Source organism: Chiloscyllium punctatum, chromosome 13 (assembly GCF_047496795.1).
Source record: "Chiloscyllium punctatum isolate Juve2018m chromosome 13, sChiPun1.3, whole genome shotgun sequence".
NCBI lineage: Eukaryota > Metazoa > Chordata > Chondrichthyes > Orectolobiformes > Hemiscylliidae > Chiloscyllium > Chiloscyllium punctatum.
In genome coordinates, this window is record NC_092751.1 from 76672513 (window position 1) to 76689238 (window position 16726).

Genomic DNA, 16726 nt, shown 5'->3' on the forward strand with positions numbered 1-16726 from the left:
CATACTGCACTCATGATACAGACTGCACGTCTTAAATCAATGAGTAGAGCTTCTCTCATTCTTTCAATGGGTCAAGCTTAACGCTTTCATTCAAAGAAACAAACTGCATTCATTGAATCGTTGAATCAAACAATGAATTTATTTTAATGAATCCAACCTTGTTTCAATGGAACTAACCTATCTCCCTTATTTAGTGACCCAAACTGCATATTCATTGCATATTCAATGAAAGAGACTGCATTTGTCAATTCAATGAGTAGAGCTACTCTCATTCATTCAATGGCACAAGCTCACCGTTTTCATTTAAAGAAACAGACTGCATTGATTGAATCATTGAATCAAACTAGAAGTATTGATTCAATGAATCAAACCTTATTCCTTGTTTCATTCGAACAAACCTAACTCACTTATTTCGTGAATCCTACTACACTCATTCATTCAACGAAACAGACTGCACATGATAATTCAATGAAGGTACTCTTAACGCATCAATTCAACTAAACAAATTGCACACATTTAGTTCATGAAGCAAACTGCATTTGTCAATTCAATGAATACAGCTACTCATTCATTCAATGTCACAAGCGTCACACATTGTCTCAATCAAACTGCACACATTCACTCCATGAACCAAACTGCACGTGTTAATTCAATGAGCAGAGCTTCTCTCATCAGTCAATGATGAGCTTAATGCTTTCATTCAATGAAACAAACAGCTTTCGTTGAATCATTGAATCGAATTCTAATGATGGAATCAATGTAGATTAGATTACATTAAATTAGATTAGATTAGATTAAATTAGATTCAAGTACATTAGATTAGATTAAATTAGATTAGATTGCATTACATTACATTAGATTAGATTACATTAGATTAGATAAGATTACATTACATTAATTACATTAGATTACATTACATTACATTAGATTACATTGGTTAAAATTCAATTACATTACATTAGATTATATTAGGTTACATTACATTTGATTACATTACATTAGATTAGTTGGCACTACAGTAGATTAGATTACATTAGATTAGATTAGATTACATTACATTAATTGTATTAGATTACATTACATTAGATAAGATTACATTAGATTACATTAGTTTAGTTTACATTACAATTACACTACATTACATTCTATTTCAATAGATTAGATTATAATACATTAGATTACATTAGATTAGATTACATTAGATTACATTATATTACGTTAGATTACATTAGATTAGATTAGATTAGATTAGATTACATTACATTAGATTACTTTAGGTAATATTACATTAGATTATTTTAGATTAGATTACATTATATTATATTACATTACATTAAATTACATTAGATTCGATTTGAGTACAGTACATTAGATTACAGTAGATTACATTACATTAGATTTCATTTGATTAGATTACATTAGATTACATTACATTAGTTTAGATTACATTAGATTACATTAGATTAGATTAGATAAGATTAGATAAGATTACATTACATTAGTTTAGATTACATTAGATTACACTACATTACATTAGATTCCATTAGATTACATTACATTAGATTACATTAGATAAGTTTAGATTACATTAGATTACATTACATTAGATTACATTAGATTACATTACATTACATTAGATTCGATTTTATTTCATTACATTAGATTAGATTACATTAGATCAGATTACATTAGATTACATTACATTCCATTCCATTAGATTAGATTACATTAGATTAGATTACATTAGATTAGATTACATTAGATTAAATATCATGAGATTAGATTAGATTAGATTAGATTTGATTAGGTTACATTACATTAGATTACATTAGATTAGATTAGATTAGATTAGATTAGCTTAGATTACATTACATTACATTAGATTACATTAAATTAGATTGCATTACATTGGATTAGATTAGATTACATTAGATTACATTACATTAGATTACTTTAGATTCGATTTGATTACATTACATTAGATTACATTTGATTACATTACATTAGATTAGATTACATTAGATTAGATTACATTACATTAGATTACATTATATTAGATTACATTAGATTAGATTACATTACATTACCTGACATTACAATAGATTACATTAGATTAGATTGCATTACATTGGATTAGATTAGATTACATTAGATTAGATTTCATTAGATTTGATTAGATTACATTACATTACCTGACATTACATTAGATTACATTAGATTAGATTGCATTACATTGGATTAGATTAGATTAGATTAGATTTGATTACATTACATTTGATTACATTACATTAGATTAGATTACATTAGATTAGATTAGATTACATTACATTATATTAGACTAGATTGCATTACATTGGATTAGATTAGATTACATTAGGTTACATTAGATTAGATTAGATTACATTACATTAGGTTACGTTAGATTGGATTAGATTAGATTACATTAGATCAGATTACATTACATTCCATTACATTAGATTACATTACATTTGATTACATTACATTACATTAGATTACATTAGATTAGATTATTTTACATTAGATTACATTACATTACATTACATTAGATTACATTAGATTAGATTAAATTAGATTAGATTACACTACAGTACATTACATTACATTAGATTAGATTAGATTACATTACATTACATTACATTACATTTGATTAGATTAGATTACATTAGATTAGATTACATTAGTTACGATTACATTACATTAGATTAGATTAGATTATACTACATTACATTACATTAGATTACATTAAATTCGATTAGATTAGATTAGATTAGATTACATTAGATTACGTTACATTGGTTTAGATTAGATTAGATTAGATTAAATTAGATTAGATTACATTAGATTACGTTACATTAGATTATATTAGATGATCTTAGATGAAATTTGATTAGATTACATTAGATAAGATTATATTACATTTAATTACATGACATTAAATTAGATTACATCAGATTAGATTACATTACATTTGATTACATTAGATTAGATTAGATTAGATTAGATTAGATTACATTGGATTACATTAGATTATATTACATTAGTTTAGATTAGATTAGATTACATTCGATTAGATTACATTAAATTAGATTACATTAGATAAGATTATATTACATTACATTACATTAGATTACATTAGATTAGATTACACTACATTACATTAGATTCCATTAGATTGCATTACACTGGATTAGTTTAGATCACATTAGATCACATTAGATTAGAATAGATTAGATTAGATTACATTACATTACATTAGATTACATTAGTTTAGATTACATTAGAATAGATTAGATTAGATTACGTTACATTACATTAGATAAGATTAGATTAAATTACATTAGATTACATTACATTAGATTACATTACATTAGTTTAGATTACTTTAGATTAGATTACATTAGATTAGATTAGATTAGGTTGCATTACATTAGATTACGTTAGATCAGATTACATTAGATTCCATTACATTAGATTCCATTAGATTACATTAGATTATATTACATTTCATTACATTACATTACATTAGATTACTTTAGATTAGATTACATTACATTAGATTACATTACATTAGATTATTTTACATTAGATTACATTACATTACATTACATTAGATTACATTAGATTAGATTAAATTAGATTAGGTTACACTACATTACATTACGTTACATTACAATACATTACATTAGATTGCATTACATTAGATTAGATTACATTAGATTAGCTTACATTTGATTAGCTTACATTTGATTAGATTAGATTAGATTACATTAGATTAGATTATATTAGGTTCGATTACATTAGATTAGATTAGATTAGAGTAGAGGTTCTTTCATTCCTTCAAAGCCACAAAATGAACACAATTACTGAATTTAACTGCAAACACTCATTCGATGAGTAACACTGTAAGTCCTATTCCAATGAATCTAGCTTTTGCCATTCATTCAATGAAAGAAACTGCACGCGTTCATGCAATGATAAAAACTGCATGCATTCATTAAATGAAACAGAGTGCACGTGTTAATTCAATGAGTATAGCTTTTCTTTTTTATTCACTTTCTCGAGCTTAGCACTTTCATTCAATGAAACCAAATGCTTCATTGAATCATTGAGTCAAACTGCCATCATTGACTCAATGAATCAAACAGTATTAATGGATTCCATCGAACAAACTTAACTCATTTACTTCGTGAATCAAACTGCACCCATTCATTCAATAAAATGCTTTGTATGTTTTAATTAAAAGAATCGAGCTCCAGCCATTCATTCAATGCCACGAGCAAAACGCATTCATTCAATGGAGCATACTGCACTCATGATACAGACTGCACGTCTTAAATCAATGAGTAGAGCTTCTCTCATTCTTTCAATGGGTCAAGCTTAACGCTTTCATTCAAAGAAACAAACTGCATTCATTGAATCGTTGAATCAAACAATGAATTTATTTTAATGAATCCAACCTTGTTTCAATGGAACAAACCTATCTCCCTTATTTAGTGACCCAAACTGCATATTCATTGCATATTCAATGAAAGAGGCTGCATTTGTCAATTCAATGAGTAGAGCTACTCTCATTCATTCAATGGCACAAGCTCACCGTTTTCATTTAAAGAAACAGACTGCATTGATTGAATCATTGAATCAAACTAGAAGTATTGATTCAATGAATCAAACCTTATTCCTTGTTTCATTCGAACAAACCTAACTCACTTATTTCGTGAATCCTACTACACTCATTCATTCAACGAAACAGACTGCACATGATAATTCAATGAAGGTACTCTTAACGCATTGATTCAACTAAACAAATTGCACACATTTAGTTCATGAAGCAAACTGCATTTGTCAATTCAATGAATACAGCTACTCATTCATTCAATGTCACAAGCGTCACACATTGTCTCAATAAAACTGCACACATTCACTCCATGAACCAAACTGCACGTGTTAATTCAATGAGCAGAGCTTCTCTCATCAGTCAATGATGAGCTTAATGCTTTCATTCAATGAAACAAACAGCTTTCGTTGAATCATTGAATCGAATTCTAATGATGGAATCAATGTAGATTAGCTTACATTAAATTAGATTAGATTAGATTAAATTAGATTCAAGTACATTAGATTAGATTAAATTAGATTAGATTGCATTACATTACATTAGATTAGATTACATTAGATTAGATAAGATTACATTACATTAATTACATTAGATTACATTACATTACATTAGATTACATTGGTTAAAATTTAATTACATTACATTAGATTATTTTAGGTTACATTACATTTGCTTACATTACATTAGATTAGTTGGCACTACAGTAGATTAGATTACATTAGATTAGATTAGATTACATTACATTAATTGTATTAGATTACATTACATTAGATAAGATTACATTAGATTACATTAGTTTAGTTTACATTACAATTACACTACATTACATTCGATTTCAATAGATTAGATTAAAATACATTAGATTACATTAGATTAGATTACATTAGATAACATTATATTACGTTAGATTACATTAGATTAGATTAGATTAGATTACATTACATTAGATTACTTTAGGTAATATTACATTAGATTATTTTAGATTAGATTACATTATATTATATTACATTACATTAAATTACATTAGCTTCGATTTGAGTACAGTACATTAGATTACAGTAGATTACATTACATTAGATTTCATTTGATTAGATTACATTAGATTACATTACATTAGTTTAGATTACATTAGATTACATTAGATTAGATTAGATAAGATTAGATTAGATTACATTACAATAGTTTAGATTACATTAGATTACACTACATTACATTAGATTCCATTAGATTACATTACATTAGATTACATTAGATAAGTTTAGATTACATTAGATTACATTAGATTAGATTACATTAGATTACATTACATTACATTAGATTCGATTTTATTTCATTACATTAGATTAGATTACATTAGATCAGATTACATTAGATTACATTACATTCCATTCCATTAGATTAGATTGCATTAGATTACATTACATTACATTAGATTACATTAGATTAGATTAAATTAGATTAGATTACACTACAGTACATTACATTACATTAGATTAGATTAGATTACATTACATTACATTACATTACATTTGATTAGATTAGATTAGATTACATTAGATTAGATTACATTAGTTACGATTACATTACATTAGATTAGATTAGATTATACTACATTACATTACATTAGATTACATTAAATTCGATTAGATAAGATTAGATTAGATTAGATTACATTAGATTACGTTACATTGGTTTAGATTAGATTAGATTAGATTAGATTGCATTAGATTACATTACATTAGATTATATTAGATGATCTTAGATGAAATTTGATTAGATTACATTAGATAAGATTATATTACATTTAATTACATGACATTAAATTAGATTACATCAGATTAGATTACATTACATTTGATTACATTAGATTAGATTAGAGTAGATTAGATTAGATTACATTAGATTACATTAGATTATATTACATTAGTTTAGATTAGATTAGATTACATTCGATTAGATTACATTAAATTAGATTACATTAGATAAGATTATATTACATTACATTACATTAGATTACATTAGATTAGATTAAACTACATTACATTAGATTCCATTAGATTGCATTACACTGGATTAGTTTAGATCACATTTGATCACATTAGATTAGAATAGATTAGATTAGATTACATTACATTACATTAGATTACATTAGGTTAGATTACATTAGAATAGATTAGATTAGATTACGTTACATTACATTAGATAAGATTAGATTAAATTACATTAGATTACATTACATTAGATTACATTACATTAGTTTAGATTACTTTAGATTAGATTACATTAGATTAGATTAGTTTAGGTTGCATTACATTAGATTACGTTAGATCAGATTACATTAGATTCCATTACATTAGATTCCATTAGATTACATTAGATTATATTACATTTCATTACATTACATTACATTAGATTACTTTAGATTAGATTACATTACATTAGATTATTTTACATTAGATTACATTACATTACATTACATTAGATTACATTAGATTAGATTAAATTAGATTTGGTTACACTACATTACATTACATTACATTACATTACAATACATTACATTAGATTGCATTACATTAGATTAGATTACATTAGATTAGCTCACATTTGATTAGATTAGATTAGATTACATTAGATTAGATTATATTAGGTTCGATTACATTAGATTAGATTAGATTAGAGTAGAGGTTCTTTCATTCCTTCAAAGCCACAAAATGAACACAATTACTGAATTTAACTGCAAACACTCATTCGATGAGTAACACTGTAAGTCCTATTCCAATGAATCTAGCTTTTGCCATTCATTCAATGAAAGAAACTGCACGCGTTCATGCAATGATAAAAACTGCATGCATTCATTAAATGAAACAGAGTGCACGTGTTAATTCAATGAGTATAGCTTTTCTTTTTTATTCACTTTCTCGAGCTTAGCACTTTCATTCAATGAAACCAAATGCTTCATTGAATCATTGAGTCAAACTGCCATCATTGACTCAATGAATCAAACAGTATTAATGGATTCCATCGAACAAACTTAACTCATTTACTTCGTGAATCAAACTGCACCCATTCATTCAATAAAATGCTTTGTATGTTTTAATTAAAAGAATCGAGCTCCAGCCATTCATTCAATGCCACGAGCAAAACGCATTCATTCAATGGAGCATACTGCACTCATGATACAGACTGCACGTCTTAAACCAATGAGTAGAGCTTCTCTCATTCTTTCAATGGGTCAAGCTTAACGCTTTCATTCAAAGAAACAAACTGCATTCATTCAATCATTGAATCAAACAATGAATTGATTCAATGAATCCAACCTTGTTTCAATGGAACAAACCTATCTCCCTTATTTAGTGAACCAAACTGCATATTCATTGCATATTCAATGAAAGAGACTGCATTTGTCAATTCAATGAGTAGAGCTACTCTCATTTATTCAATGGCACAAGCTCACCGTTTTCATTTAATGAAACAAACTGCATTGATTGAATGATTGAGTCAAACTAGAATCATTGATGCAATGATTCAAACCTTATTCCTTGTTTCATTCGAACAAAGCTAACTCACTTATTTAGTGAATCCTACTACACTCATTCATTCAATGAAACAGACTGCACATGATAATTCAATGAAGGTACTCTTAACGCATCAATTCAACTAAACAAATTGCACACATTTAGTTCATGAAGCAAACTGCATTTGTCAATTCAATGAATACAGCTACTCATTCATTCAATGTCACAAGCGTCACACATTGTCTCAATCAAACAGCACACATTCACACCATGAACCAAACCGATCATTCAATGATCGGAGCTTCTCTCATCAGTCAATGATGATCTTAATGCTTTCATTCAATGAAAAAAACAGCTTTCGTTGAATCATTGAATCGAATTCTAATGATGGAATCAATGTAGATTAGATAACATTAAATTAGATTAGATTAGATTAAATTAGATTCAATTACATTAGATGAGATTAGATTACATTAAATTAGATTAGATTGCATTAGATTACATTACACTAGATTATATTAGATTTGATTAGATTAGATTACACTACATTACAGTACATTGCATTACATTAGATTAGAGTACATTAGATTAATTTACATTTGATTAGATTAGATTAGATTACATTAGGTTCGATTAGATTAGAGTAGAGGTTATTTCATTCCATCAATGCCACAAACTAAACACAATTAATGAATCTAACTGCAAACATTCATTCGATGAGTAACACTGTAAGTACGATTCCAATGAATCTAGCTTTTGCCATTCATTCAATGAAAGAAGCTACACGCGTTCATGCAATGATAAAAACTGCATGCATTCATTAAATGAAACAGAGTGCACGTGTTAATTCAATGAGTACAGCTTTTCTTTTTTATTCACTTTCTCGAGCTTAGCACTTTCATTCAATGAAACCAAATGCTTCATTGAATCATTGAGTCCAACTCAATGAATCAAACAGTATGAATGGATTCCATCGAACAAACTTAACTCATTTACTTCGTGAATCAAACTGCACCCATTCATTCAATGAAATGTCTTAATTAAAAGAATCGAGCTCCAGCCATTCATTCAATGCCACGAGCAAAACGCATTCATTCAATGGAGCATACTGCACTCATGATACAGACTGCACGTCTTAAATCAATGAGTAGAGCTTCTCTCATTCTTTCAATGGGTCAAGCTTAACGCTTTCATTCAAAGAAACAAACTGCATTCATTGAATCGTTGAATCAAACAATGAATTTATTTTAATGAATCCAACCTTGTTTCAATGGAACAAACCTATCTCCCTTATTTAGTGACCCAAACTGCATATTCATTGCATATTCAATGAAAGAGGCTGCATTTGTCAATTCAATGAGTAGAGCTACTCTCATTCATTCAATGGCACAAGCTCACCGTTTTCATTTAAAGAAACAGACTGCATTGATTGAATCATTGAATCAAACTAGAAGTATTGATTCAATGAATCAAACCTTATTCCTTGTTTCATTCGAACAAACCTAACTCACTTATTTCGTGAATCCTACTACACTCATTCATTCAATGAAACAGACTGCACATGATAATTCAATGAAGGTACTCTTAACGCATCAATTCAACTAAACAAATTGCACACATTTAGTTCATGAAGCAAACTGCATTTGTCAATTCAATGAATACAGCTACTCATTCATTCAATGTCACAAGCGTCACACATTGTCTCAATCAAACAGCACACATTCACACCATGAACCAAACCGATCATTCAATGATCGGAGCTTCTCTCATCAGTCAATGATGATCTTAATGCTTTCATTCAATGAAAAAAACAGCTTTCGTTGAATCATTGAATCGAATTCTAATGATGGAATCAATGTAGATTAGATAACATTAAATTAGATTAGATTAGATTAAATTAGATTCAATTACATTAGATGAGATTAGATTACATTAAATTAGATTAGATTGCATTAGATTACATTACACTAGATTATATTAGATTTGATTAGATTAGATTACACTACATTACAGTACATTGCATTACATTAGATTAGAGTACATTAGATTAATTTACATTTGATTAGATTAGATTAGATTACATTAGGTTCGATTAGATTAGAGTAGAGGTTATTTCATTCCATCAATGCCACAAACTAAACACAATTAATGAATCTAACTGCAAACATTCATTCGATGAGTAACACTGTAAGTACGATTCCAATGAATCTAGCTTTTGCCATTCATTCAATGAAAGAAGCTACACGCGTTCATGCAATGATAAAAACTGCATGCATTCATTAAATGAAACAGAGTGCACGTGTTAATTCAATGAGTACAGCTTTTCTTTTTTATTCACTTTCTCGAGCTTAGCACTTTCATTCAATGAAACCAAATGCTTCATTGAATCATTGAGTCCAACTCAATGAATCAAACAGTATGAATGGATTCCATCGAACAAACTTAACTCATTTACTTCGTGAATCAAACTGCACCCATTCATTCAATGAAATGTCTTAATTAAAAGAATCGAGCTCCAGCCATTCATTCAATGCCACGAGCAAAACGCATTCATTCAATGGAGCATACTGCACTCATGATACAGACTGCACGTCTTAAATCAATGAGTAGAGCTTCTCTCATTCTTTCAATGGGTCAAGCTTAACGCTTTCATTCAAAGAAACAAACTGCATTCATTGAATCGTTGAATCAAACAATGAATTTATTTTAATGAATCCAACCTTGTTTCAATGGAACAAACCTATCTCCCTTATTTAGTGACCCAAACTGCATATTCATTGCATATTCAATGAAAGAGGCTGCATTTGTCAATTCAATGAGTAGAGCTACTCTCATTCATTCAATGGCACAAGCTCACCGTTTTCATTTAAAGAAACAGACTGCATTGATTGAATCATTGAATCAAACTAGAAGTATTGATTCAATGAATCAAACCTTATTCCTTGTTTCATTCGAACAAACCTAACTCACTTATTTCGTGAATCCTACTACACTCATTCATTCAACGAAACAGACTGCACATGATAATTCAATGAAGGTACTCTTAACGCATTGATTCAACTAAACAAATTGCACACATTTAGTTCATGAAGCAAACTGCATTTGTCAATTCAATGAATCCAGCTACTCATTCATTCAATGTCACAAGCGTCACACATTGTCTCAATCAAACTGCACACATTCACTCCATGAACCAAAACGATCATTCAATGATCAGAGCTTCTCTCATCAGTCAATGATGATCTTAATGCTTTCATTCAATGAAAAAAACAGCTTTCGTTGAATCATTGAATCGAATTCTAATGATGGAATCAATGTAGATTAGAATACATTAAATTAGATTAGATTAGATTAAATTAGATTCAATTACATTAGATGAGATTAGATTACATTAAATTAGATTAGATTGCATTAGATTACATTACATTAGATTATATTAGATGATCTTAGATTAAATTAGATTAGAATACATTAGAATGGATTAGATTAGATTGCATTACATTACATTACATTAGATTAGATTACATTAGATTAGATAAGATTACGTTACTCTACATTACATTAGTTTACATTAGATTACAATAGATTAGATTGCATTGGATTAGATTAGTTTAGATAAGGTTACATTACATTAGATTACATTACATTAGATTACATTAGATTATCTGAGATTAGATTACGTGAGATTACATTCCATTCCAATAGATTACATTAGATTAGATTTGATTACGTTAGATTAGATTAGATTAGATGAGATTACATTAGTTTGGATAACATTACATTACATTGCATTAGATAAAAATTTCATTAGATTAGATTAGATTACATTACATTAGATTACATTACACTAGATTTGATTAGATTGGATTACACTACATTACATTACATTGCATTACATTAGATTAGAGTACATTAGATTAATTTACATTTGATTAGATTAGATTAGATTACATTAGGTTCGATTAGATTAGATTAGAGTAGAGGTTATTTCATTCCATCAAAGCCACAAACTAAACACAATTAATGAATCTAACTGCAAACATTCATTCGATGAGTAACACTGTAAGTCCGATTCCAATGAATCTAGCTTTTGCCATTCATTCAATGAAAGAAGCTACACGCGTTCATGCAATGATAAAAACTGCATGCATTCATTAAATGAAACAGAGTGCACGTGTTAATTCATGAGTACAGCTTTTCTTTTTTATTCACTTTCTCGAGCTTAGCACTTTCATTCAATGAAACCAAATGCTTCATTGAATCATTGAGTCCAACTCAATGAATCAAACAGTATGAATGGATTCCATCGAACAAACTTAACTCATTTACTTCGTGAATCAAACTGCACCCATTCATTCAATGAAATGTCTTAATTAAAAGAATCGAGCTCCAGCCATTCATTCAATGCCACGAGCAAAACGCATTCATTCAATGGAGCATACTGCACTCATGATACAGACTGCACGTCTTAAATCAATGAGTAGAGCTTCTCTCATTCTTTCAATGGGTCAAGCTTAACGCTTTCATTCAAAGAAACAAACTGCATTCATTGAATCGTTGAATCAAACAATGAATTTATTTTAATGAATCCAACCTTGTTTCAATGGAACTAACCTATCTCCCTTATTTAGTGACCCAAACTGCATATTCATTGCATATTCAATGAAAGAGACTGCATTTGTCAATTCAATGAGTAGAGCTACTCTCATTCATTCAATGGCACAAGCTCACCGTTTTCATTTAAAGAAACAGACTGCATTGATTGAATCATTGAATCAAACTAGAAGTATTGATTCAATGAATCAAACCTTATTCCTTGTTTCATTCGAACAAACCTAACTCACTTATTTCGTGAATCCTACTACACTCATTCATTCAACGAAACAGACTGCACATGATAATTCAATGAAGGTACTCTTAACGCATCAATTCAACTAAACAAATTGCACACATTTAGTTCATGAAGCAAACTGCATTTGTCAATTCAATGAATACAGCTACTCATTCATTCAATGTCACAAGCGTCACACATTGTCTCAATCAAACTGCACACATTCACTCCATGAACCAAACTGCACGTGTTAATTCAATGAGCAGAGCTTCTCTCATCAGTCAATGATGAGCTTAATGCTTTCATTCAATGAAACAAACAGCTTTCGTTGAATCATTGAATCGAATTCTAATGATGGAATCAATGTAGATTAGATTACATTAAATTAGATTAGATTAGATTAAATTAGATTCAAGTACATTAGATTAGATTAAATTAGATTAGATTGCATTACATTACATTAGATTAGATTACATTAGATTAGATAAGATTACATTACATTAATTACATTAGATTACATTACATTACATTAGATTACATTGGTTAAAATTCAATTACATTACATTAGATTATATTAGGTTACATTACATTTGATTACATTACATTAGATTAGTTGGCACTACAGTAGATTAGATTACATTAGATTAGATTAGATTACATTACATTAATTGTATTAGATTACATTACATTAGATAAGATTACATTAGATTACATTAGTTTAGTTTACATTACAATTACACTACATTACATTCTATTTCAATAGATTAGATTATAATACATTAGATTACATTAGATTAGATTACATTAGATTACATTATATTACGTTAGATTACATTAGATTAGATTAGATTAGATTAGATTACATTACATTAGATTACTTTAGGTAATATTACATTAGATTATTTTAGATTAGATTACATTATATTATATTACATTACATTAAATTACATTAGATTCGATTTGAGTACAGTACATTAGATTACAGTAGATTACATTACATTAGATTTCATTTGATTAGATTACATTAGATTACATTACATTAGTTTAGATTACATTAGATTACATTAGATTAGATTAGATAAGATTAGATAAGATTACATTACATTAGTTTAGATTACATTAGATTACACTACATTACATTAGATTCCATTAGATTACATTACATTAGATTACATTAGATAAGTTTAGATTACATTAGATTACATTACATTAGATTACATTAGATTACATTACATTACATTAGATTCGATTTTATTTCATTACATTAGATTAGATTACATTAGATCAGATTACATTAGATTACATTACATTCCATTCCATTAGATTAGATTACATTAGATTAGATTACATTAGATTAGATTACATTAGATTAAATATCATGAGATTAGATTAGATTAGATTAGATTTGATTAGGTTACATTACATTAGATTACATTAGATTAGATTAGATTAGATTAGATTAGCTTAGATTACATTACATTACATTAGATTACATTAAATTAGATTGCATTACATTGGATTAGATTAGATTACATTAGATTACATTACATTAGATTACTTTAGATTCGATTTGATTACATTACATTAGATTACATTTGATTACATTACATTAGATTAGATTACATTAGATTAGATTACATTACATTAGATTACATTATATTAGATTACATTAGATTAGATTACATTACATTACCTGACATTACAATAGATTACATTAGATTAGATTGCATTACATTGGATTAGATTAGATTACATTAGATTAGATTTCATTAGATTTGATTAGATTACATTACATTACCTGACATTACATTAGATTACATTAGATTAGATTGCATTACATTGGATTAGATTAGATTAGATTAGATTTGATTACATTACATTTGATTACATTACATTAGATTAGATTACATTAGATTAGATTAGATTACATTACATTATATTAGACTAGATTGCATTACATTGGATTAGATTAGATTACATTAGGTTACATTAGATTAGATTAGATTACATTACATTAGGTTACGTTAGATTGGATTAGATTAGATTACATTAGATCAGATTACATTACATTCCATTACATTAGATTACATTACATTTGATTACATTACATTACATTAGATTACATTAGATTAGATTATTTTACATTAGATTACATTACATTACATTACATTAGATTACATTAGATTAGATTAAATTAGATTAGATTACACTACAGTACATTACATTACATTAGATTAGATTAGATTACATTACATTACATTACATTACATTTGATTAGATTAGATTACATTAGATTAGATTACATTAGTTACGATTACATTACATTAGATTAGATTAGATTATACTACATTACATTACATTAGATTACATTAAATTCGATTAGATTAGATTAGATTAGATTACATTAGATTACGTTACATTGGTTTAGATTAGATTAGATTAGATTAAATTAGATTAGATTACATTAGATTACGTTACATTAGATTATATTAGATGATCTTAGATGAAATTTGATTAGATTACATTAGATAAGATTATATTACATTTAATTACATGACATTAAATTAGATTACATCAGATTAGATTACATTACATTTGATTACATTAGATTAGATTAGATTAGATTAGATTAGATTACATTGGATTACATTAGATTATATTACATTAGTTTAGATTAGATTAGATTACATTCGATTAGATTACATTAAATTAGATTACATTAGATAAGATTATATTACATTACATTACATTAGATTACATTAGATTAGATTACACTACATTACATTAGATTCCATTAGATTGCATTACACTGGATTAGTTTAGATCACATTAGATCACATTAGATTAGAATAGATTAGATTAGATTACATTACATTACATTAGATTACATTAGTTTAGATTACATTAGAATAGATTAGATTAGATTACGTTACATTACATTAGATAAGATTAGATTAAATTACATTAGATTACATTACATTAGATTACATTACATTAGTTTAGATTACTTTAGATTAGATTACATTAGATTAGATTAGATTAGGTTGCATTACATTAGATTACGTTAGATCAGATTACATTAGATTCCATTACATTAGATTCCATTAGATTACATTAGATTATATTACATTTCATTACATTACATTACATTAGATTACTTTAGATTAGATTACATTACATTAGATTACATTACATTAGATTATTTTACATTAGATTACATTACATTACATTACATTAGATTACATTAGATTAGATTAAATTAGATTAGGTTACACTACATTACATTACGTTACATTACAATACATTACATTAGATTGCATTACATTAGATTAGATTACATTAGATTAGCTTACATTTGATTAGCTTACATTTGATTAGATTAGATTAGATTACATTAGATTAGATTATATTAGGTTCGATTACATTAGATTAGATTAGATTAGAGTAGAGGTTCTTTCATTCCTTCAAAGCCACAAAATGAACACAATTACTGAATTTAACTGCAAACACTCATTCGATGAGTAACACTGTAAGTCCTATTCCAATGAATCTAGCTTTTGCCATTCATTCAATGAAAGAAACTGCACGCGTTCATGCAATGATAAAAACTGCATGCATTCATTAAATGAAACAGAGTGCACGTGTTAATTCAATGAGTATAGCTTTTCTTTTTTATTCACTTTCTCGAGCTTAGCACTTTCATTCAATGAAACCAAATGCTTCATTGAATCATTGAGTCAAACT